Genomic DNA, 25,430 nt, shown 5'->3' on the forward strand with positions numbered 1-25,430 from the left:
TCCTACGCAGTGCCGTAGGGGACCGCACCGCCACTTCCCAGCAAATTAGGGACACTGTTGCTCCTGGGGTATCGGCGAGGACCATTCGCAACCGTCTCCATGAAGCTGGGCTACGGTCCCGCACACCGTTAGGCCGTCTTCCGCTCACGCCCCAACATCGTGCAGCCCGCCTCCAGTGGTGTCGCGACAGGCGTGAATGGAGGGACGAATGGAGACGTGTCGTCTTCAGCGATGAGAGTCGCTTCTGCCTTGGTGCCAATGATGGTCGTATGCGTGTTTGGCGCCGTGCAGGTGAGCGCCACAATCAGGACTGCATACGACCGAGGCACACAGGGCCAACACCCGGCATCATGGTGTGGGGAGCGATCTCCTACACTGGCCGTACACCACTGGTGATCGTCGAGGGGACACTGAATAGTGCACGGTACATCCAAACCGTCATCGAACCCATCGTTCTACCATTCCTAGACCGGCAAGGGAACTTGCTGTTCCAACAGGACAATGCACGTCCGCATGTATCCCGTGCCACCCAACGTGCTCTAGAAGGTGTAAGTCAACTACCCTGGCCAGCAAGATCTCCGGATCTGTCCCCCATTGAGCATGTTTGGGACTGGATGAAGCGTCGTCTCACGCGGTCTGCACGTCCAGGACGAACGCTGGTCCAACTGAGGCGCCAGGTGGAAATGGCATGGCAAGCCGTTCCACAGGACTACATCCAGCATCTCTACGATCGTCTCCATGGGAGAATAGCAGCCTGCATTGCTACGAAAGGTGGATATACACTGTACTAGTGCCGACATTGTGCATGCTCTGTTGCCTGTGTCTATGTGCCTGTGGTTCTGTCAGTGTGATCATGTGATGTATCTGACCCCAGGAATGTGTCAATAAAGTTTCCCCTTCCTGGGACAATGAATTCACGGTGTTCTTATTTCAATTTCCAGGAGTGTACACTGATGAGCCAGAACGTTATGACCACCGACCTACAATAGATATAAACCCAACAGGCGACAGAAGCTTCATCTTGCGAGGAATGACTCCAAGTCACACACACGCACGGTGCCTGCAGTACCAGTGAGCGTACTGTCCGTGTCTAGATGGGGAGGGTGCTAGATCTATCTGAGTTTGACCGAGGGCAGATTGTGATGGCCAGAAGGCTCGGCACGAACATTTCGGAAACTGCACGACTTGCCAGGGGTTATAGGAGCGCTGTGGTTAGTGCCTTCAACATGTGGCGATACCAAGGTGAAACCTTGTTTCACGACATCGGCAACTACTAATGAAATGGTCCAAGTGAGCATCGGCACTGGACGTTGGCGCAGTGGCAGATCGTTGCATGGTCTGATGAACCCCGATACCTCCTTCTTCATGCCGATGCGAGGGAGCGAATCCGTCGTCTTCCAGGGAAACAGCTCCTTGACACCTGTCCTGCAGGACGAAGACAAGCTGGAGGCGGCTCCATTATGATCTGGGGAACATTTGCATGAGCTTACATGGTTCCAGTGGAGATCGTGCAAGACACCATCTGGGCCAAAGAGTATCGTACACTGGTTGCAGACCACGTACACCCCTACATGACGATCATTACACCCCTTCATGACGATCATGTTCCCCGATGGCAGTGGCATTTTCCAACAAGATAACGCGCCATGTTGCAAGGCCAGGCGTGTGACGGAGTGGTACGAGGAACACAGTAGCGAGTTCCAATTGATGAGCTGGCCCCCAACTCACCGAATCTGAATCCCATCGAACACATCTGGGATATGATTAAACATGATGTTAGAGCTCATCGTCACCTTCCAGGAATTTACGGGAATGAGGGAATTTGTTTGTGCAGATGTGATGCCAACTCCGTCCACCGACCTACCAAGGCCTCGTTGCTTCAGTTACACTACGCGTCGTTGCCGTTATCCGTGCTAAAGGTGGAAATACCAGCTATTAGGTAGGTGATCATAATGGTCCGGCTAATCAATGCATACGCTCCCAGACACGGTAACAACGCTAAAAAAGAACAACAATAAGGCACTGTTTTGATCGGTCTACCTGTCACATACAACTGCTACTCTAAATCAGTACGTTGTATTGTATTCTATGTCAACCGGGGACCTAGAAACGACGGAGAGACTCCGTCCCCGCCGCAGCCGCAGTGGTCCACAACCCCACGTCGACTACCGCAGTCCACTTCACCACTCCACCGCCCCACACCGAACCCAGGGTTATTGTGCTGTTCGGCCCCCGGTGGACCCCCCAGGGAACGTCTCACACCAGACGAGTGTAACCCCTATGTTTGCGTGGTAGAGTAATGGTGGTGTACGCGTACGTGGAGAACTTGTTTGCGCAGCAATCGCCGACATAGTGTAACTGAAGCGGAGTAAGGGGAATGAGCCCGCATTCGCCAAGGCAAATGGAAAACCGCCTAAAAACCATCCACAGACTGGCCGGTTCACCGGAGCTCGACACAAGTCCGCCGGGCGGATTCGTGCCGGGGACCAGGCGCTCCTTCCCACCCGGAAAGCCGTGCGTTAGACCACACGGCCAACTGGGCGGGCCAAATCATTACATACTTGTCGTTGGTGGGTACGTATACGAAGTTGCATTGAAATCTAATCACGTCTACTGGATTTTTCACTTTCTTTGTCAGGCAGTATATTCGCGAGTAATTTTAGTTAGCGATATGAAGTGAAAACACGTGGCATTAAAGTTAAGGAAGGCAAGTGGAAGGTTTACAGGCGTCTGGGATCGGTAGAAGTTGGCATGACAAAAGATACTGAACGAATTAGGAGACGCTCTGCTTCTGTCGAAACCGGTCGGTACAGCCCATACGAAAATATGACAAAAATGCTCAGAGCATTTAAATGGGAAATGCTAACGGCCTTGCCGCAGTGCTAACACCGCTTCCCGTCAGATCGCCGAAGTTAAGCGCTGTCGGGCTGCGCTAGCACTTGGATGGGTGACCATCCGGTCTGCCGAACGCTGTTGGCGAGCGGGGTGCACTCAGCCCTTGTGAGGCAAACTGAGGAGCTACTTGATTGAGAAGTAGCGGCTCCGGTCTCGGAGAGCGGTGCGCTGACCAGATATCCGCATCCAGTGACGCCTGTGGGCTAAGGATGACACGGTGGCCGGTCGGTACCGTTGGGCCTTCATGACCCGTTCGGGAGGAGTTTTGTTTTTTGTTTGAATAGGAAACTCTGGAAGAACGGCAACAAAGTTCTCGCCAAACTCCGTTGGATAAATTTAGGTAAAGGGTGTTTGAGGAAGAGTTTCCACTGCCGCTATCATATATCCCGTGAAGGGATTATGAGAGTACGATAAGAGAAACTAGGACACATACCCACGTATTCGCTCAGGAGGCGAATGGAACGGGACAGAAAATTGCTGCTGCTGGTACGAAGTACCCTTCGCCATGCACCGTACAATACATTGCGAGTATATACAAGTATATGTAGATTCTGACGTCATATTTGCGGAATTACAGGGAGGCAACGTCCTGTACCATACGGAACTTCGAAAACGTTGACGTTCCGTCTCACGGAACTTGTTTAAGTGATACCTTGTAATCTTTCGCCGTGATGGTAATCCAAGAGTCGATCTGCAGGAGCTGTAAAGGAAGAAAGTGGCCTATAGCGACCAGTAAGGTGAAACTGCAGTTGAGTCGTGTTGCTTGCACAAGCCACGATAACGCACGATAGAGCTGCGAGGCATCACGCGGTGGCTGGACGAGGAAATGCGTGGACACTGCATTACAGATAACCATGTATGAACTGTGGCGCAATGTACATGGAGTTTACGCGACACACCAAGAAACCAATACGGCAGTTATATCTTTGACCGCATTTTGAACCGTAAACGAAGCAGACAATACTGATTACAGGTTTTCTTATGAGAAAAAAAATCATTCGAGTTATCACTACGATGAACAGTCAGTGCTTCCTAAACGAAACATTAATGTGGAAGAAAACGAATCGAATATCGTAAATACAAGCTCTACAGCTCCAATAGGCCCGAAAGATGCTACGAATCACCAAATTTTTTGTCAAGCAGTGGATGTGTGCATTGCATAATAAACTTTAATTATATATCTCGAATGAAGATTGCGATACTTAAGGTTACCATCTGTACGGGTATTACAGCTTACTACAAATGAATTACATTCCCTAATGTCGTATTCCGCAAAGGGGTGGAGGTACACTATCAAACTCAGTCCATGATTCAGCTACAAAAAGCCCGAAAACAATTATATGACGCAATTCAAAGCCATTATTCGGGAACGCTATTATACATCCAAATTTTTCTCATATGTATAATTCAACAGAAATTACTAATTGCACTTGAGAAATTCCACATAGCACTACATACTGAAAATGAAGGCAATCAGTGGAACTAAATACAAAAGACCCCAGACACTGCACAAAAAGAATCAATACACAGATATAAAAAAGAAGCACTCTTTATAGCCTCGCAGTGTAGTAGTAGTAGTAGTAGTAGTAGCAGCAGCAGCTGTAGTAGTAGTGGTGTATGTCCTGGTTTCTTTGTTTCTAAATTCAAGTGAGCACTTCACTTCTAAATCTTGATACCCAATTCCGTCTGATCCTGCATAGCTTGCCCACCAATCCTACATTATAAGTGACCTACTTACACTTCTGAACGACTCAAATTTTAGCTCCGGAAGCGGAAGTCCCACATCATCATGTCTTCTTCATAGCAAACTGAAATGTGGCGATTTCGATACAACCAATACCCCCCCCCCCTTTTCTCAGTCAATTCCGAAGATACTACTCTACAAAAAGAAAACTAATCAATGTCAGTCCTATCTTCCCCAGCTTTTCAATTGGTGTACCATATTCAAAGCTTCAAAAAGAAAACTAATCAATGACAGTCCTATCTTCCCCAGCTTTTCGCTTGGTGTACCATATTCAAAGCTTCAAACAGCAAAAGTAAATACTTTTCACAGCGAATCTTCATTTCTCAAACCAAGAGTCGCGAAAAACAAATCGTCACGCTCGGTCTCTGTTATTCCGTCGCATAAACTGGCCCCAAATGCTTTTTTCTGAAAGCTTAGGGAACTTTACTCGGAAAACATACTTGATGCATTTAGAATGATCTACAACAACATTATATTTCCTCAAGAAATTTCAATGCCCGTCATCGCATTTTTTTATTTCAGAACAATGAATTACATTTCTGAAATTTCACTATCAACGTTACCTTCTAAGACATCAGTATAACCAATTGCAGTACTTGGACGGGCAACCAACTCCATAGTTGGCACTAAAATGGCTTGATAAATCTAAAGAGCTACCTCTGAAACAGAAAAAATTGCATTTTCTTCCTCGAATCCTGCAGCGATTGTTTTACAAATGTTTCGGCTAACGAAAATATGACGAACAAAGTTCTAGAGAAGTGTAAGTCCAATTTCTCTTGTAATAAAATTGAACCATGGGTAAATAACACTACTAATACTAAAAATGCACACCAAGAAGTAACATCACAAAAACCATTACGGTTACGTCACTAGACAAAGCTAACAGCAATACTGCAAATTCCTTTTCACCTCCAACTTGCAAACTATGAAGTTCTACCTCACAAAGGTTGTACTCCTCGGCTGTAATGTTAGTAGAAGGGTCGATGAGCAGATGCTTTAAAGAAGTCTAGCGTGATGTACTGACCTGTTACGGCTGATGTGTGGACTGCAACTGAGGAGCGTCGCTAGTACAAGTCGCGATAACGTAAGCTACTGTTGCCAAGCAACGCACTGCTGACAGTCGAAAATCAGCCTCGCGCCGTGACAGCTCGTGACTCACCTGCAACACAAGGAAACGAAAGTCAACCTCAGAGAGAGAGAGAGAGAGAGAGAGAGAGAGAGAGAGATAGAGATACATAGTAACGTCAGCCTGACTTCAAGCTTTGTTCTCCAAGTTAGTTTAATGTAGCAGGGACATCCATAGTCATGAGTTACATCACCTGAACAATTTACTGACTTTGATGACGACATCCGCAGTAAATTTTACCGATAATTATATTTATAGGAAGCTGAGTATTCCAGACAATTCTGCAACTTTGATCAGCGTTTCTAGCCGACCTGAGCAATATGGTACCACGAAAACAAATATTACAAAACTACTTACCAGTACGATAAACTACGAGGTACAAGAAATGAGTCAACGCCTCTTAATAGCAACCAAGCAAGGCAGAGCGCTCGTATTTCAAAAATGGTTCAAATGGCTCTGAGCACTATGGGACTTAACTACTGTGGTCATCAGTCCCCTAGAACGTAGAACTACTTAAACCTAACTAACCTAAGGACATCACACACATCCATGCCCGAGGCAGGATTCGAACCTGCGACCGTAGCAATCGCGCGGTTCCGGACTGCGCGCCTAGAACCGCTAGACCACCGCGGCCGGCCGCTCGTATTTACTCGTAATTTGCTGACAGAACAAAGACGTGGCAGCCAAAGAGGCATGTGGTTTAAATAATAGATCCATGGTCGGTTAAAGGTTGTTCGGCGCTAGTAGTACTGATAAACTGCTCCGCCGCTATTCCACTTCTCATATTTTTTAAACGTTTTACTTCACTTCTGTTAAATATTTGCAGATGATTTCTAATAAAATTTTATTCCGATAAATGAAGCACTAACTGATTATGTTTTGTGAATAAATATTTGTGCAACATAATTAACATTACCGAACACACTAAAACTGCCCATATGAGTCGAATTTACTAAATCCATTCACATTGCAAGGAAATGTCACTGTTTACACATAATAACTCCCCGTCATGAAAGCTTTGGACCTTCCTCCACCTTAGGTCGAGTACACACTGAAGCTGACCAAGTTACCAAGCTCTTCTCACTCTCGTTTTCACTAAGCAGAAATAACAAAGCCACCACAGTCCCAGATTTTTACCATCGCTCGAATTACCGACAAGTAAAATCGATAGTTGCCCGCCGATGCAGCTGCTAACTTACTTAAACTACTTAGAAATTGATAATGAATAGTTACAGTGCAAGTTGAAAAGTAATGTGCCCCGTATTACACATATATATACGGAGATTTGATTAAATGGAGACATACTGCAGGAAATAAATGCCTGAGAGCATAGGGAGCAAAAGATGTCTTATGGACCCGTGACCGCAAATGCAAGGTGTCAGTGATACAGAGTATTCATTATCTCATCATGCCTGTACAGTACGATGCAGAGTATGACATGCTATGATAAGACCACTGTTAGACAAAGTGTTCCAAGTGGCCCCACGGACCTCTAAGCATTGTGCGAACATGACACAGGAATGATTGACGAATACTTTTAAATATACCATCCTTTAACTGAACGGCATCACAAGCAGCATGCACACGTTGTTCCAGTGTCTACATGTCCGGGACTATCTCCGCATACTTGACGGCTTTCAGGTGAGCCCACATGTGGGGCTATAATGAATCGAGGACCAGCAACAGAACCTCCTCATCTGATCTATTGGCTGGGGTAGGTGTCGAGATGCTTCCTGACGGAAATGCAGTTCAGTGAGCTGGAGTACCATTACCTTTCGTACCGCCAAAGGCACGTCTTCCAGCACGGGAGGCAGGCTCACCCGCAGGAAATGAAGATAAGCCTCGCCTGTGAGACACTGTGGCAGGATAACTGGTTCCACAAGGTAACCGCCAACAATCCCCCTCCACATACCGAGACTCAACTGGTGCTCCTGGCTTGCTGCCACCACACCATTAGGTATCTCCGTAGTCCACAAGTGGATGTTGTGAAGGTAGCCTCATCTGTGAATAGGACGGATGTTGGAAATCGCAGCACAGTGGTGTCCTGTACGATGAACCGTCGCATCGGAGGCAAGTCTCTAGTTAATGAGGCTTCAGCACGTTGTAAGTGATATGAATAGTAACAGCCGCCGTGAAGTTGTCTGGCATACCCCATCTGGTAGACCACCGGCTTGGTGTTGACAGCGGGATCATATTCTACAGTTTTCGACATTTCGAAAACTTCAACACCTGCTACTTCAAGGCATGTATACAAATCAGATTCACCTTCTTTTTTCTCCCATAAATGAGCCTGTCTCTCACAAATGACGAAACACTTTTGACGACAGATTGTTATGTGGCTGTTGTTGGTGGAAATGCTTTTGCAGGCACAGTCGTGCTGCCGCCCGCACACAGCCAGTTGCCTGCTCGTGCATAAAGACCGTGTCGGCCTGATCCTGGCTGCTACACTGGGCGATTGTTTCTTAACGCTGCAATGCATGACACACGTCCACATCAGAGTGACTCGTGAACAACAAACAAAAAAAGTCACCCAGTATCAATGTGTGAACATGCTGCCGTCGTGAACAATACTGCTGCACACTTGAATATGGAAAGTAAACAGTAGGACAGATAGACCATTTCGACATGCCTGGCATGTTCTCATGTGTGATATCAGTCATCAACCCCTACACTGTCGAAGATATTTTATCTTCACTGTCAAGTGGGTGTACCTTCATTGCACATCCGGCAATGAGTCCGTGCCGCGCGGGATTAGCCGAGCGGTCTAGGGCGCCGCAGTCATGGACTGTGCGGCTGGTCCCGGCGGAGGTTCGAGTCTTCCCTCGGGCATGGGTGTGTGTGTTTGTCCTTAGGATAATTTAGGTTAAGTAGTGTGTAACCTTAGGGACTGATGGCCTTAGCAGTTAAGTCCCATAAGATTTCACAAACACTTGAACATTTTTTTGAACAATAAGTCCGTATGATGTTTTTCGCTCCCTACCATCCCACGTATCCTACAGTTTTCGCCCTATTTAGCAAAATCACCCTGTATTAGTTAGACCTCTGTATGGAACAAAGTTTGTGACCCACTCCGCAGTTTTTGTGCAAAACAGTTAAACGCAGTGACATATCTTTCGGAAAAGGTTGCGCTAACAGGCGGATGCTTGCAACTGCGACATTCAGTAGGAGAGAATGAGCTCAATGCTGTAAGTGCATGGCTAAGAAGATAGGACTTTGTTTAACGACATGTATGACACACTCGGTCATTTCTGTCTCGGAGCTTGGCGAAGACACGAAAGCAGTTTTACCCAAAGCTGTATTCTATAAGGGCATCGTACCTAGTTGTTGTAGGTTTGATGCAGCTTATTATGTTTTAGGTATTGCTTGCTATTACTAAGCAGCTATTATATGGGTTTCTTGGTTTTCTGTCTGGCTTCATTGATAAGCACAGGAATCTTGAACTCAGGGCAGCCATCATTTCGAGGTCTTATGGCATATCTAGTAAGTCACTTGGACGAGGGCTGTCTTTACAAATAAGTTTAATGTTCCTCATTGGAGATGCAACGGTGTTGTTGTTGGTGTGTTCTTCTGTCCGAAGACTGGTTTGATGCAACTCCTCATGCAATTCTGTCCTGTGCAAGTCTCTTCATCACCGAATAACTACTGCGTCCTACTCTTATTTGAAACTGGTCACCGTGTTCACGTCTTGCTCTCCCTCTATGTCTACCCCCCTCCATCTCTCTCTCTCTCTCTCTCTGTCTCTCTCTCTCTCTCTCTCTCTCTCTCTCTCTCTCACACACACACACACACACACACACACACACTCCCCTCTAATGCTAAACTGATAATACCTTGACGCATCAAAATGTGTTTTTTCTACCGATCTGTTCTTTTAGTCAAGTCGTGCCACAAATTTTTCTTTCCAGTTATATTTAGCACCTCCTAATTAATTATGCGAACTAATCTTCAGCATTCTTCTGTAGCATCACCTTTCAAAAGCTTCTAGTCTATTCTTGTCGGAATTACTTCTCGTTCACGTTTCACTTCCGTACATCGCTACATTCCATACAAATGCATTTAGAAAAAATTCCTCACTTAAATTTATATTATATGCTGACAAATTTTCTCTTCTTTTCTTGCCATTGACATTCTACATTTTATATCATTTATACTTCGCCCATTATAAGTTATTTTACTGCCCAAACAGCAAAACTCATCTACTACTTTTAGTTTCCCATTTGCTAATCTGATTTCAACATCGTCTGATTTGATTCGAGGACAATGGAATGCCCTTGTTTTTCTTTAGTTAATGGTTATCTTACTGTGTATCCTCCTTTCAAGACACTGTCTATTCGTTTTAACTGCTCTTCCAAGTCCTCTGCAGTCTCTGACTTAATTGCAATGTCATCGGCAGAGCTCAAATTTTTTATTTCTTCTCGATGAATTTTAATTCGTACTCAAAATTTTTTCTTTGGTTTACTTTTCTGTTTCCTGAATGTGTAGATTGAATAACATCGGGGACAGACCACAGCCCTTTCTCACTCCCTTCTCAGCCACTGCTCCCCTCTCATGCTGTTCGACTCTTAAAACTGCCGTCTGGTTTCCGTACAAGTTGTGACCAATTCTCGCTCTCTGTATTTCAGTCCTGCTACCTTCACAATATTAAAGACAATATTCAACTCAATATTGTCAAAAGCTTTCTCTAAGACCCACATGCTATACGTACAAGTTTACATTTGCTTAACCTATTTTCTAAGAGAAGTTGTAAGGTCAGTATTGCCTCGCATATTCGTACATGTCGTCGGAACCCAAAATGATCTCCTCCGAGGACGGCTTCCACCAGATTTTCCATTCTTTTGCAAATAATTCGTGTCAGTATTTTACAACCATGACTTATTAAACTGATGATAATTTCACGCCTGTCAGCACCTGCTTTATTTGAAATTGAAGTAATTAAACTCTTCACTAAGTCTGAGAGTATTTCATCTTCCTCATACATCTTGTACACAAGGTCCGCCTCTTACATTTTGCACACATGGTGAAATACGTTATGGCTTGCTATCATATTGATATCAGAAGCTCTGAGGGAATGTCGTCTACTGTATGGACCTTCTTTCGATTTAGATTTTTCAGAGCTCTGTCACATTCTTCTCGCAGTTTCATATCTACCACTTCATCTTCATCTATTTCGTCTTCTCTTTCTGTAATATTGCCGTCACCATAATTCCTTGCATAGCCCATTACATACTCCGGCAACATAATTTTCCTCGTGTAGCGCATCTGCGTACTACCGCCACCATCCAGTTTTCCCGTCTTTGCTCAGCACTGATATTCCAATTGAGCTCTTGGTATTCATACAGTTGCTCCTCTTTTCTCCAAAGGTCTCATTTTCCTGTAGGCAGTATCTGTCTTTCCCCACGTTGTACATGCTTCTACAGAGCTGCATTTGTCGTCTAAGTTTTCCTGCTTAGCCATTTTGCAGTGTGTTTCCTTTCAATTCCTTTATTTGTCGCATTTTTATATTTTAACTTTGGGTCGATTCGCCGAAAATTCAGTATCTCCTGCGATATCCAAGCTTTTCTACTAGCCTTATCTCTTTACTTATTTGATCATCTGCTGCTTCCACTACTTCATTTCTCAAAGCTTTTTTTTACTTTTTACCAGCCTCTGTCTCAGTCGATGCCAAATGCTCCTTATGAACCTCTTAACAACCTCTGTTTCTTCAACCTTGCAAAGTCCCATCTCCTAACTTTCATACTTTTTTCAATTTTTGCCGTTTTGATTTACTGTTCGTAAATGATAAATTGTGGCCTTAGTCCAATTCTGCCCCTGAAAATGTCACACAGTTTAAAATCTGTTTCCGAAATCTCTACCTTACAATTACATAATTAGTCGGAGGCCTTCCAGTGTCTCCAGGTTTCTACCACATAAAGAAACTTCTTTATTGGCGCTTAAACCAAATATTAGCGATAATCAAATTATGCTCTTTGAACAATTTTACCAGGCAGCTTCCTCTTTCATTCATTTCCCACAGTCCGTAATCTCTTACTACTTTTTCTTCTCTTACTTTCCCAGCTATCGAATTCCAGTCCCCCATCACAACTAAATTTTGCTCTCTAGCAACATGAGTTTTTTTTTATCTCATCATACATTACTCCAATTCCTTCATCATCTCAGGTGCTCGTTGGCATATAAATTTGTACTACTGGGATGGGCGTTGGCTTCATGTTTATCTTATCAGTCTTCATTATGCAGTTCATAGTAGCTCAGCCGCATTCCTATTTTCTTATTCGTTATTGTACCTAGTTCTGCATTATCCCTAGTAGACCTTGCATTTACAACCCTGTACTCACCTGGAAAGAAGTCCTGTTCCTCCTGGAACCGAACTTCAGTATTTTCCATTATATATGTCTTTGACCTATCTGTTTCCCTTTTTAAATTTTCTATACTACCTGCCCCATTAAGAAATCTTACATTCATCTCTCCGGTGCGAAGTTATCGTCTTTTATTTTATTTCATCGATGACATGTAGTAAATAAACTGTTGTAGACTATTCGGCTTTAAATATTCTTCAGTACCCCATAGTAATGGTTGCAAAAAGTCCAGTGTAACCAAAAACACAAGTGATTCTTTCCTTGGAAGTACTTCGCCAGCGAATCAGTTTTATTGGTTTCGGTTCACCTTGCAAACCCAAAGAGTTGATCGCTGCTTTTAGTTTCTGGCTTGTACAAATACACTCATATTCAGAAAAAAACAGAATACCTTAAACGACTAGAGATAGGATTTTCATATTCACAGGACATATACATTAGAATGTTGTGCAGAAATAATTAGCATTTCAGTCACCTCAGGTCAGCGTGTATCTTGCGTGCATCTTGCATTCTCATGTGCTACCTGTCATGCGACAGTACCGCGGTGCAAGTTTTCAACACTCGCCCACACTTGGTATATAAACTGTCTGCGTCATACTGAAGTATTCCCACCTGATCTGTCCTCGGCAGATCATGTACAGCAACAGCTCGGAGGTCAAGTCCTTCTCAGTGCCAATACCCAGGGTATCAAGGGCCTCTTACAACTGTTGCAGGCTAACGTACCTCAGGAGAAGCTACAGCGGCTTTATGACATGCATGCATCCAGGCCACAGTGGGTGTAACGTCTTACTGAAAAATGGGACCATACTGCCGAGTATTGTAAATTCAACTCAATTTTGTAACGACTGAAACAACATTACATACCGTCTCAAATAGTGAAGTTTCATTTCGTTTCCTCCTTCCCTTCTATCGACCGAGGTGCTGCAGTGATTAGGACACTGGACTCGCATTCGGGAGGACGACTGTTCCAACCCGCGTCCGGCCGTCGTGATTTAGGTTCTCCGTGATTTCCCTAAATCGCTTCAGGCAAATGCCGGAATGGTTCCTGTGAAAGGGCACGGCCGGCATCCTTTTCCATCTTTCCCTGATCCGATGGGACCGATGATCTTGCTGCTTAGTCCCCCCCTCCCCAACCAACCTTCTCTTCTGGTTATTTCACTCGTATTGCAAGGTAGTGTATTCGCAAATTTCGCCTCCTCTTGCGAGGTTGAATACGTATTTTGCACTTCCTCGGGCGAATTTTAATCCTTTCCTTTACACCAGTTAACATGAGCCTATTTTTAAACGACAGTCAATTTGTGTGGAATCACTTCTGAACATATCATGTTCATAGCTAATTGTAAGCGTCGATACGAAGTCAATAAGTCTAAGAATGGTTCTTTTACATTTTAGGCCAGCGAACGATCCTGAAAATCCATGTGGCCACAGAATGGATGCTTTTTTTGGAACAATAATCGGGTTTGGTCGACCTTCACGGAATTCGTCGCTTACGGAAGCACCACCACAACGTAATTCTGTATAAAGCAATTTTAGACAGTCTTTTCTGAAGCTGGTTGATAACCAACAGTTGAAAGAAACAATTCGATGCATTGTTACTGATACAGGCCTTCACAAAAATCGTGAATAGTAACGAAAACCTTTACGTGATACACCATCCAGTCACAATAATGTTACCACCTACCAAAAGACTGAATAACCACCTTTAGCAGTGCAGACTGCGGCGAAATATGTAGGAAGAGTCACTGAGGTTCTCGACGGTATCGACAGGGATGTAGAGCTATGCCGAATCCAGTGTCGTGACCGATCGAGGTGGTCCCATTGATTCTCGACTGGGTTTAAATACGGGGAGTTTGGTGGCCAAAGGAGTACAGTGAAGTCATCTTGGTGCTCTTCAATCACGGACGTACTCTGCGAGCTACGTGAAACATTGGATTGTCCTGCTGGTTGATGCCCTCGTGCTGAGGGAAGGCTAACTGCCTGTAGTGGTGGACATCCGTCACCAAGGCAGATGCGTAGTTGTGCCTTCCAGAACGACAAAATCACCCAAGGAATGCCACGAAAACATTCCCCAGAACACAGCGCTCCCTCATCCGGCTTATAACCTTCCGGTGACTGTTGCAGGATGTCTGCTTTCAGACGTCTCACACCGATGGAGCATAAAAACGAAATTCGTCTGAAAAGGGCCACCTGTCGCCATTCTGGGTACGCCCAGTGCGGTACCGGCGTGCTATTTCAGCCTTCATCGCGGATGAACAGCAGTCAGCATGGATGCATGAACCAGGTGCCAAACTGTACTGCAGAGTCCCACCCGCAGCAACGTTGAGTGAGCAGTCGATGAGGATGCACTGTTGGTTGCTCCTTGGTTCACCTGGGCAGTCAGTGGCTCAACAGCTGCACGTCTGTTCGCCCGTACACGTCTCCACAGCTTTTGTTCACCACCCGCTGTTATCTATGGCCCGTGGTGCACCACGGCGCTGGTCTTGGATAGCGCCATCTTGCCATGCACGTTATACTTCAACCACAGTGGCACGCGAACAATTTACAAACTTAGCCATTTCGGAAACGCTTTCTGCCTTGGCCCGAAAGCCAATCATCATGCCCTTTAGGACGTCACATAGATCTTCCCATTTCCGCATTACGACAACGACTGTACTGTTTTCCGCGTTCCTGCCGAGACGATTTATATACCCTCCAATGCTGAGTGTTTATTGCTCGGTGTTGAACACAAGGAGGTCACATTAATGTGGCTGACCGTCTATTTCCATTTTTTACAACAATTTTTTTTTAAAAAAAAGAGACGCTCGCCGCGCGGGGTAGCCGTGCGGTCTTGGGCGCCTTGCCACGGTTCACGCGACTCCCCCCGTCGAAGGTTCCAGTCCTCCCTGGGGCATGGGTGCGTGTGTGTGTTGTCGTTAGTGTAACTTAGTTTAAGTTATGTTAAGTAGTTTGTAATCCTAGAGACCGATGAGCTTAACAGTTTGGTCCCATATGAACTTACCACAAATTTCCAAAAATTTAAACGCCCGCTGTAAACAGACTACTCAGCCAGTTTCTGAGCTGCCGTTCATTTAAGAGCAATAAATAAAAAAAGCAAAAAAAAAAAAGTGTTCAAATGTGTGTGAAATCTTAAGGGACTTAATTGCTAAGGTCATCAGTCCCTAGCTCACACACTACTTAACCTAAATTATCCTAAGGACAAACACACACACCCATGCCTGAGGGAAGACTCGAACCTCCGACGGGACCGGTCGCACAGTTCAACAAATGAAAATTTTTGAAACAATAGTAATGTCACATGCTAACAAACCATATAATTGTGATTTTTAAAAACATGGGAGACTATCCTCGTAGTGGCGTGTTTCTTCATTCCACTGGAACAAGCGGCGTATTAAACTGCTACGGGAGATTGTATAAAACATCTGGCCGTATTCCTGGAGACATCTAATCCTTGCTACTTCTTGAGCTGTTTTATGTAGTCAGCAGGTGTGGCGTATCATTAGTAATCGTGGGTGATCTATGGTGTCGTATAAATAAGTAACGGTGGATCATGAATTACCTTAATTTATTAAAAATAATCCATCCCTGTGTAACAGATCTCAGAGTAGATTCCCGGGTCAGCTTTCCAGCCAGTCATGCACATGTGATGATGTGTCTGGTTACGGCAGCAACCAAAATTTCGCAGTGCTCCCCAGCACATTCAGAAAAGAGCGCACCGACAGGAAGAGTGGTAAATTCGAATCGTTTGAAACAACCGCTAGCATACAGATTCGCACCAGCGATTTAACATCATCTCTGATAATGATTATAATTATTATAAGAGATATAAATTAATCATGCAAAAATTACATAAATTTGCATCTAAATAGTGATAGATGCTGAGTTCGTGTTCATGCCGTTTATTGCTTGTCATCTTGTCGTTACGCAACTGTCGCCTCGTTTGTTATTCGATTTACTGGCGTCACTAAGTTGCTGGCTTGCCTGCCCATGAGTGGCAGCAGCAGCGCGTATCGTTAAGAGCACTGTCGTATTATCTTTGAAGCGATCGCTAGTATTTCCGGCTCGTCGTGTGTCGGGGGTTCAGTCGGGACGGAACGCCAGTGAGGTCCGGATGCCTACTCGCCGCCCGCTGGCAACGAACATGCACTGTCCGCCGGGAGGAGACTGGAGCGGGAACGACCGTTGGTTGGTCGTTCGGTCGGTCGTCTCATCGGGTGACGTGGATTTGGTCTTTTGACCGTCCCCGGGCCTCGTCAGTTGGTCATCTTGCCGGACGTGGGTCGGTTCCTTCCCTGTGCAGAGATGTAGGGTGCCCAATGGGCAAGTGTTCCCTATGCGTGGTTGGGTCCGAGCCAGTGTTACCGAGTCGCCGTGTCTCCGGGTTCCGAACGGACATCAAGGGAGTCGGGATGGAGCTGCAGTGAGCTCCGGACAGCCATGGCTCGCCCGACCGTTGGCGACACACCTAACTTGAGTGGGGACGACCTTGGTTGGTCTTTCGGTCGGTCGTCTCATCGGACGACGTGTAATTGGTCGCCGACCGCTTATGGTAACTCTGTGTGTGTCGACTTGTGATTTCTCCTTGTTGTTCCACAGTGATTGGGTTTTAGGATTGTCGGAGTTCTTGGTGCAAGTGTTTACGTGGAACTGTGTGTAGCTTCTGTCATTTCCACTGAGCAGTTATGAATGCTGTCTGCGTACTGGAGTGGGCAGTCGGTCGGTTGGGTAAGAGCAGCGAGTGCGTGTTTCCTCGCCGTGTTGATGCTGTCCGGCACCGCGTGTAATTCGACAGCCCTTGTGTTTGTTCATATTTTTCAGGGGTTTTTGTGCCTTGGCTGTATTTATACGCCAGTATTAGAAGACGTAGTGTTGCTGGTAATCTTCGTCCTCGCTGGTATTTTTAGTAATCGTGCCGTTGGTCGGCCGGAAGGGAATTGACTAGGTTGTTGGTCGGTCCTTCAGACGTCCCTGGGTCGGGTTCCAATCCGATTATAATCTTACTTTTGGCTGCCTGTCTCACCTAACCATAGGTTAGAGTTACCTCCTCAGGCCGACCCTTGGAACACTTCTGAGCACAACTATTCTGTTGGTTTTAGATTGTCATTTACTTTTAGTCTGAAGTACCGTGCGAGACCTTCAGCCGTCTATTAGTTTAGTTGTTTTAATTTTAAAATAAGGCCTTCAGATTGAGCTTTCAAGATTGATTTGTTTGAAACTAATTTTAAATAGGAGATTTGGCTCCATTTGAAATCTTCGTCATCCAGGCCTTAAGCCTTGAGTTGTTCTGTCTCCAGTGTGTGGCCTTCAGCCGAGTATTTACGTAAGATTTTCATTTTTACGTAAGGCCTTCAGCCACGTGTATTCCTTAAAGTAATTTTAATAACTTGTGTTCGGGCTTTCAGCCTTGAATCCTTTTAAGGGCATGTGTGATTAACTGTTTTTAGTAGAATAAAGTTCGTGTGTTTTGTGCAACTGACAGTAACTGATTTTAGCCCCTTTCCACAATCATAACCTGAACCGCTCTGTTCTGCGAAACCAGATTTCAGGTGCTACACAAGCTGGAAAGTTTATTGATACGCAGAATCTGGACCGTGGTCTCTCGTTTCGAAGCCGCTACATTTTCTCAGTATGAATCTTTGCTGTTGTATCGCAGACAAGTATTGTCTGTCACATACAGGATGCTGACACAGTAAATTAATTGACCGCATTCAGCGCCTCATAAAATACCGGCTCAAGTTACTTAACTGTCCATCGCACTGCAGAGTTAAAAAGCCGTATGTCTCTAGTTTCTGGAGGTTGTATCTTGGTGAGTGGTGGAGTGTCTCACTTTTGGCTCCATTCGATCCTACGCGCCAGTCCGCTGCCACTTGTCGAGGTGTCGGCATACATCCTGAACGATCAAGGCCATCTTGAGACTAGCCTTGGCCTTTTAAATGCTTCTTCTGGTTACGAGCACGATAACACTGCTCGGACGCACTTGACGGCAGCGCTGGAGTCTGTAGTACAGGGAACTGTCATGCAGAAGACGATCTGTCAGTTATGTCATCGCGAATCGTTATGTATTCTCTGCATCAAAACAATCAGCCGACGTGGTGTAGTCAGATGGCACGGGCGATTGCTTGCGGCACACACTGAACTACACTACTGGCCATTAAAATTGCTACACCAAGAAGAAATGCAGATGATAAACGGGTATTCATTGGACAAATATATTATACTAGAACTGACATGTGATTACATTTTACCCAATTTGGGTGCACAGATCCTGAGAAATCAGTACCCAGAACAACCACCTGTGGCCGTAATAACGGCCTTGTTACGCCTCGTCATTGAGTCAAACAGAGCTTGGATGACGTGTACAGGTACAGCTGCCCATGCAGCTTCAACACGATACCACAGTTCATCGAAAGTAGTGACTGGCGTATTGTGACGAGCCAGATGCTCGGCCACCATTGACCAGACGTTTTCAGTTGGTGAGAGATCTGGAGAATGTGCTGGCCAGGGCAGCAGTCGAACATTTTCTCTATCCAGAAAGGCCCGTACAGGACCTGCAACACGCGGTCGTGCATTATCCTGCTGAAATGTTGGGTTTCGCGGGGATCGAGTCGTAACACGTCTGAAATGTAACGTCCACTGTTCAAAGTGCCGTCAATGCGAACAAGAGGTGACAGAGACGTGTTACCAATGGCACCCCATACTATCACGCCGGGTGATACGCCAGTATGGCGATGACGAATGCACGCTTTCAACGTGAGTTCACCGCGATGTCGCCAAACACGGATGCGACCATCATCATGCTGTAAACAGAACCTGGATTCATCCGAAAGGATGACGTTTTGCCATTCGTGCACCCAGGTTCGTCGTTGAGTACACCATCTCAGGCGCTCCTGTCTGTGATGTAACGTCAAGGGTAACCGCAGCCATGGTCTCCGAGCTGATAGTCCATGCTGCTGCAAACGTCGTCGAACTGTTGGTGCAGATGGTTGTTGTCTTTCAAACGTCCCCTTCTGCTGCGCCACTTCGCTCGGTATATAATTCAGTATCGTCAGTTTTACATAGTACACGAATTTAAGTTAGGAACTAGTTCGTTTGGAAATCATTGTTGTTCAGAAGTTACGGTAGACAGTTTTCCTGAGTATAAATTATGTGTCCCTTTGCAAGTCAGATCTGGAAGCTGGAGAGATCTGGAGAGATTGAATAAGAGTCTCTGACCATTCTTTCCACCACCCTGCCGTCTTGTAAAGTTGTGTCCCCAGCGCAGAAGACAGCTCGTCGGTCGTGGGATCTTCTTCGGCGGAGGCTGCTCCCCTGTCAACTCAAACTTGTGATTGTGCTTTTGCGGGACGCCATTTGCCCAGGTTAGTCTCCATATCTACAGAGGGCAAGATCTGTAGTACTGACAATGATGGTAGGCGACACTTCTCATTAATGTATGCTGTTTGGTTATTATTCAAATATTCACACATTTACACTGTCTTTTAAAACACTCGACATAGCTTTCTTAATCGTATGGTAACTTTCCATCCAACTTCCGAAATATGATACACATGTCCGGCTCTTCAGTACGCACTAGAGAGAATGAATATTATACATTCACGACTAAGTTACGCCAGATATAGAGTACAACAAGTCCGGCTCTGGAGAACATCCGAAACAGAGTGACTATTACATATTCACATTTAAGTAATGCACGATACTGAAATACGTGTGCGACTCCCCAGAACTCACGATACTGAGATACGTGTCCAGCCTTCCAGAATGGCCAAAACAGAGTGAGTAGCGCAGCCGAAGTACTTTGTCTCCCAGGCGCGTCAAAGCGACCCGAAGCACTTCGGTTGCAATATCATTACTCTTAAGTTTCTCAAAACTAGTGAAATTTAATAATAAAAAACGATAGACTCGTAGGGTAACCATGAGAGATTGTCATAATAAATACTGGGTTAAATACAATGAAAAGTATATAAATAATTGAGAAGAGAAGTTCGGTGTTTCGTTTAGGGGAGTCTCGTTGCTGCTGCACCATCTCGATGGGATTTTCTGACCCCAGATGCGCCCTATATGTGTGTTCACATTTCCACTTAGGTGAAATGTCAATTCATCACTGATGACGACATGATGCAGAAAATCTTCGTCGTCAAGCAGCAACATTTCCTTTGTGAAGTTGCCATGTAAACTGTAGTCTGTAGGCTTTAAAGCTCGTGACAGCTGCGAACGATAAGAACGCACCCGAATGTGCCGACCAGTCAGAAGCAAGTTCGGTACAAGTGGCGGACTCTCCCACGGGACTGTTACATATTGTACCATCTGTCGCTTGTACATCTTTCCACTTTTGTACCATATGCTACTTCACGTGTATCAAGCGGCATCGAGGCGAGTTTCTAGCAAAATGAAATACTGGCGGCTACAGCCAGAAATATCACAGGAGCTTCACTCAGATAGAGAGAAGCAGACAAACGGATAAGTTGCAAAATGTCCGACCATGTTGTCTTCTGTGGGGTTTTCGTAGTCTCGCACCATATTCGACTGGCTGGCACTCTTAACAGCGTGCGTTGCGCGCTAGGCATCACAATCCCTTATGTCGTATGCTCTGAACAGTAAGCAGTTTGTCTCGGCGGCCACTGTGGTGGTAAAATTACGAGACTTCCTTTCTAACACGTCTTCCTTTGAGTAATGTCACAAACATTATGTCTCATTTAAGTGTGCAACAACAACACAGCAACTTAACTAAATAATAAACAGCGACTGGTCACTGTTTACCAGTTTCTTTTATTTACGACAAAAAACTTGTCATAACTATTTGTTCACAACTAAATGCAGCTGATTACGTTAGCGTGACCGAAATAGTAGCATTTCGTTGTTTAGCGCTCCATATATCTGAAGTGGAATGTATGTAGCGTCACATGGCTTTTCCGGTATATGGCACAATACATTACCGATCGTGCCGGCCGGAGTGGCCGTGCGATTCTGGGCGCTACAGTCTGGAGCCGAACGACCACTAAGGTCGCAGGTTCGAATCCTGCCTCGGGCGTGGATGTGTGTGATGTCCTTAGGTTAGTTAGGTTTAATTAGTTCTAAGTTCTAGGCTACTGATGACCTCAGAGATATGGCCATGGCCATGTATGGAAGTGAAACATGGACGATAAATAGTTTAGCTAAGAAAAGAATAGAAGCTTTCGAAATGTGGTGCTACAGAAGAATGCTGACGATTAGATGGGTAGATCACAAAACTAATGAGGAGGTATTGAATAGAACTGCAGTGCCCTAGGGAGTCTCCTTATTTTTACAAGGTCCTTGTGTGAACAAGACAAATTAAGCGACGCACCGCTCCACATATTTAGGAAAATTTAAGTGGCACAGCAAGATTAATTCTCTAGACTCCCACATATGTAAAAATACGAGTCATCACCCTCCCTTTGGCCAGTGAGACAGGACTGAACTACTCCCAGCTTCGAAGCAAATAATTAAAAACACTATTGCTGTCTACTAATTTCAAGAAAAGTTGCAAGATCCGACCACTGGACTGGAATGCGTTCACCGCTAACAATTCAAGGCACCGCCTTCAAATGGTTACTGACAACGTCCATCTATAATAACCACAATAACAAAATGGGAATACTGTGGAAAGGTCCATATGCAGAAACTCACTCAGGAACAACACGCGCGCAAATTTGCAGGGAAAAGAATTAAATTTGGTGGTATCAATTAATCCTAGCCAAAAGTCACTTTTATCCAACACCACGTCCCGCTAGCTACTTTCTCCAAGCTCGGCTCTGAACCTATTTTTCCTGCCCATGTCCACACTCACTATTCCACAACATTCGCACAGGAAAATAGTGAAATATGCCTGCAAAATTCCGCAAACGCATATAGGACCACTTCCGAATGTTTCTTGGGCTTTCCTTACAGGAAAAGTAACATAATCGATCACAAAGGAACACAAACTCCAGAGTTCCGGAGTGGTAACCACTTTAAAGCACCAACTCGTCTCCAAAGGGCCCACGGCTTACCACCTCAACCCCACAAGGGTTGCGGGATGACTCCGATTCTGCGGGCTCCAAATCGCTCCAAGTAATTATTCAACATAGAGACCTTTCATCCAGTCAGAGTCAAGGGTGGAACGTATGGGGTCTCAGTAGCCATTTCCTGTTTCTGCTTGAAGCATTTCTGTTAACTTTTGATCGGAAAGTTGACATTTCGATCCTTAGAATATTTTATCACCTCTACATCCAACAGTAAACTGCATGCAATGCCGACGTTGGAAGTTTTAGTACTACTTCAATTTTGTCCCATGGTACTTCTGAGCTCCCCCGTTGAATCCTTGTGGAAGCAATAACTGTATGACATTATTGTTGTGGTCTTCAGTCCAGAGACTGGTTTGATGCGGCTCTCCATGCTACTCTATCCTGTGCAAACTGCTTCATCTCCCAGTACCTACTGCAACATACATCCTTCTGAATCTGCTTAGTGTATTCATCTCTTGGTCTCCCCCTACGTTTTGTACCCTCCGCGCTGCCCTCCAATATTAAATTGGTGATCCCTTGATGGCTTAGAACATGTCCTACCAACCGACCCCTTCTTCTAGTCAAGTTGTGCCACAAATTTCTCTTCTCCCCAATTCTATTCAGTACCTTTTCATCAGTTACGTGACCTACCCATCAAATCTTCACCATTCTTCTATAGCAACACATATCGAAAGCTTATATTCTCTTCTTATCCAAACTGTTTATCGTCCATGTTGCACTTCCAGTCATGCCTACACTCCATAAAAATACATTCAGAAAAGACTTCCTGACACTCAAATCTATACTCGATGTTAATAAACTTCTCTTCTTCAGAAACGCTTACCCTGCCATTGTCAGTCTACATTTTATTCTTCTCTACTTCGACCATCGTCAGTTATTTTGCTAGCCAAATAGCGAAACTCATCTGCTACTTTAAGTGTCTCATTTCCTAATCTAATTCCCTCAGCATCACCCTATTTAATTAGACTGCATTCCATTATGCTCGTTTTGCTTCTGTTGATGTTCATCTTATATCCTCCTTTCAAAGACACTGTCTATTCCGTTGAACTGCTCTCCCAGGTCCTTTGCTGTCTCTGACATAATTACAATGTCATCGACAAACCTCAATGTTTTTATTTCTTTAGCATGGATTTTAATTCCTACACCAATTTTTTCTTTTGTCTCCTTTACTGTTTGCTCAACATACAGATTGAATAACATCGGGGCTAGGCTATAACCCTGTCGCACTCCCTTCCCTACCACTACTTCCCTTTCATGCCCCTCGACTCTTATAAATGCCGTCTGGTTTCTGTACAAACTGTAAATAGCCTTTCGCTCCCTGTATTTGACCCCTGCCACATTCAGAATTTGGGAGAGAGTATTCCAATCAACATTGTCAAAAGCTTTCTCTAAGTCTACAAATGCTAGAAACGTAGGTTTGCCTTTTCTTAACCTACTTTCTATGAGAAGTCGGTAATTTTCACACCTGCCAACACGTGCTTTCTTTGTGATTTGAATTATTATATTCCTATTGAAGTCTGAGGGTATTTCGCCTGTCTCATACACCTTGCTCACCAGATGGTAGAGTTTCGTCATGGCTGGCTCTCCGAAGACTATCAGTAGTTCTAATGAAATGTTGTCTACTCCCGGGGTCTTGCTTCGACTTAGATCTTTCAGTGCTCTGTCAAATTCTTCGCGTAATATCATGTCTCCCATTTCATCTACATCTATTCCCTCTTCCATTTCCATAATACTGCCCTAAAGTACATCGCCCTTGTGTAGACACTCTATATACTCCTTCCACATTTCTGCTTTCCCTTCTTTGCTTAGAACTGGTTTTTCCACCTAACTCCTGATATTCATACGGGTAGTTCTCTATTCTCCAAAGGTCTCTTTAATTTTCCGGTAGGCAGTATCTATCTTACCCCTAGTGATGTATGCCTCCACATCCATAGATTTGTAGTCTAACCATCCCTGCTTAGCCATTTCGCACTTCCTGTCTATCACATTTTTGAGACGTTAACACATTGATAATAGTCAAAATAATATAACTTAAAGAATTATCATACGCTCGTGGGAAAGACCTGGTAGTGTCATAAGCTAGAAGAAAGTGGCCTAAAGTGAACAACGCAACATACCTGTGGGACTTGCGGCTCCAATGCTTGAACAAAATATGCCGTATAAAACAACCGTGGAGGTAAAATTTCTGTTCCAGCCAACTACATAACCGACAAAAAATTGGTGGAAAATCTTACAAGATATGAAAACATGAAAATCTAGCCCACGGCTTTGGCATAAACCATTAAAGGTGGTACCTACCAGTGGTTCTTCGCACATTGCGTGCCGTTTCGAAGGATTTTAGTGGCATTCGAAACCACTGGCCTTGGTAAAATATCCGAGTGACATTAACGAATACAGAACTAACTAGGATCTACATGCATTATGTGCAGAAAAATTTCGAAATCCTAGGCACCTGAAAGTACCATACGGTGACAAAATCCAACATATTTATCTCGTATACGTTGTTTACTGTTGTCTTTTAGGATAACAATAAAATAATAATAATAATAAAACCGCATTCCCCACCTCCTCACCTTAAGTGGAATCCTTGTCTCTTGGCGCTGCTTTCTCCTGAACTTTAGTGAGACCAAGTGTAGATATTCGTACAGGCTTCTACCACTCTGTAGCAGGGTACACAAGTCGCTCGCTTGACTTGTTACTTATCACTTCCCCATTACATATGTGACAATGTAAAAATTTTTTACATTGTGCTATCTTCTTCACTTGTTCTCCTAAGCCTTTCAACATAAGTGTTCTTGAACAGTAAGACTTAACGTTAATATTTACGATTAACGGTTTCATATCCATCTTTGGTTAAAAATTTATTTGGTTAACGAAACTTACGATATAGTCGCGTAAACTGCACCGCCTTCTGTTACTTAAACCTGTCCTCTTACTTTTTCATGTTTGAAGTCTACCTCAATTAGCACAAATTCTTATTATCTTGGAATTCTATTGCAGACTCGAAGAGGATGATGGGGAAGGATGATCAAAGTGCGTGGAATCCCTTTAAAAAAGATTGAGGCAGTTCAACAAAAGATGGGTTGGAAGGAGGCCAGCTAACAGTTTAATGTTCCAAAAAACACCTCTTACGAGGCTATCCAACGTGAAATTCGGTACACGAGAGGAAGCAGCACGAAATAAGATAGTGAGGTCTACAGTTCTAGGTAAAGATCTTAAAGAAGAGCTGGTAGTATTGTCTTGCTGAAAAATACTCTTTCTTTCGGTTTACTCGTTATCACTTGTGAAAAATGGTC

This window comes from Schistocerca piceifrons, chromosome 4 (genome assembly GCF_021461385.2).
Source record: "Schistocerca piceifrons isolate TAMUIC-IGC-003096 chromosome 4, iqSchPice1.1, whole genome shotgun sequence".
Classification (NCBI taxonomy): domain Eukaryota; kingdom Metazoa; phylum Arthropoda; class Insecta; order Orthoptera; family Acrididae; genus Schistocerca; species Schistocerca piceifrons.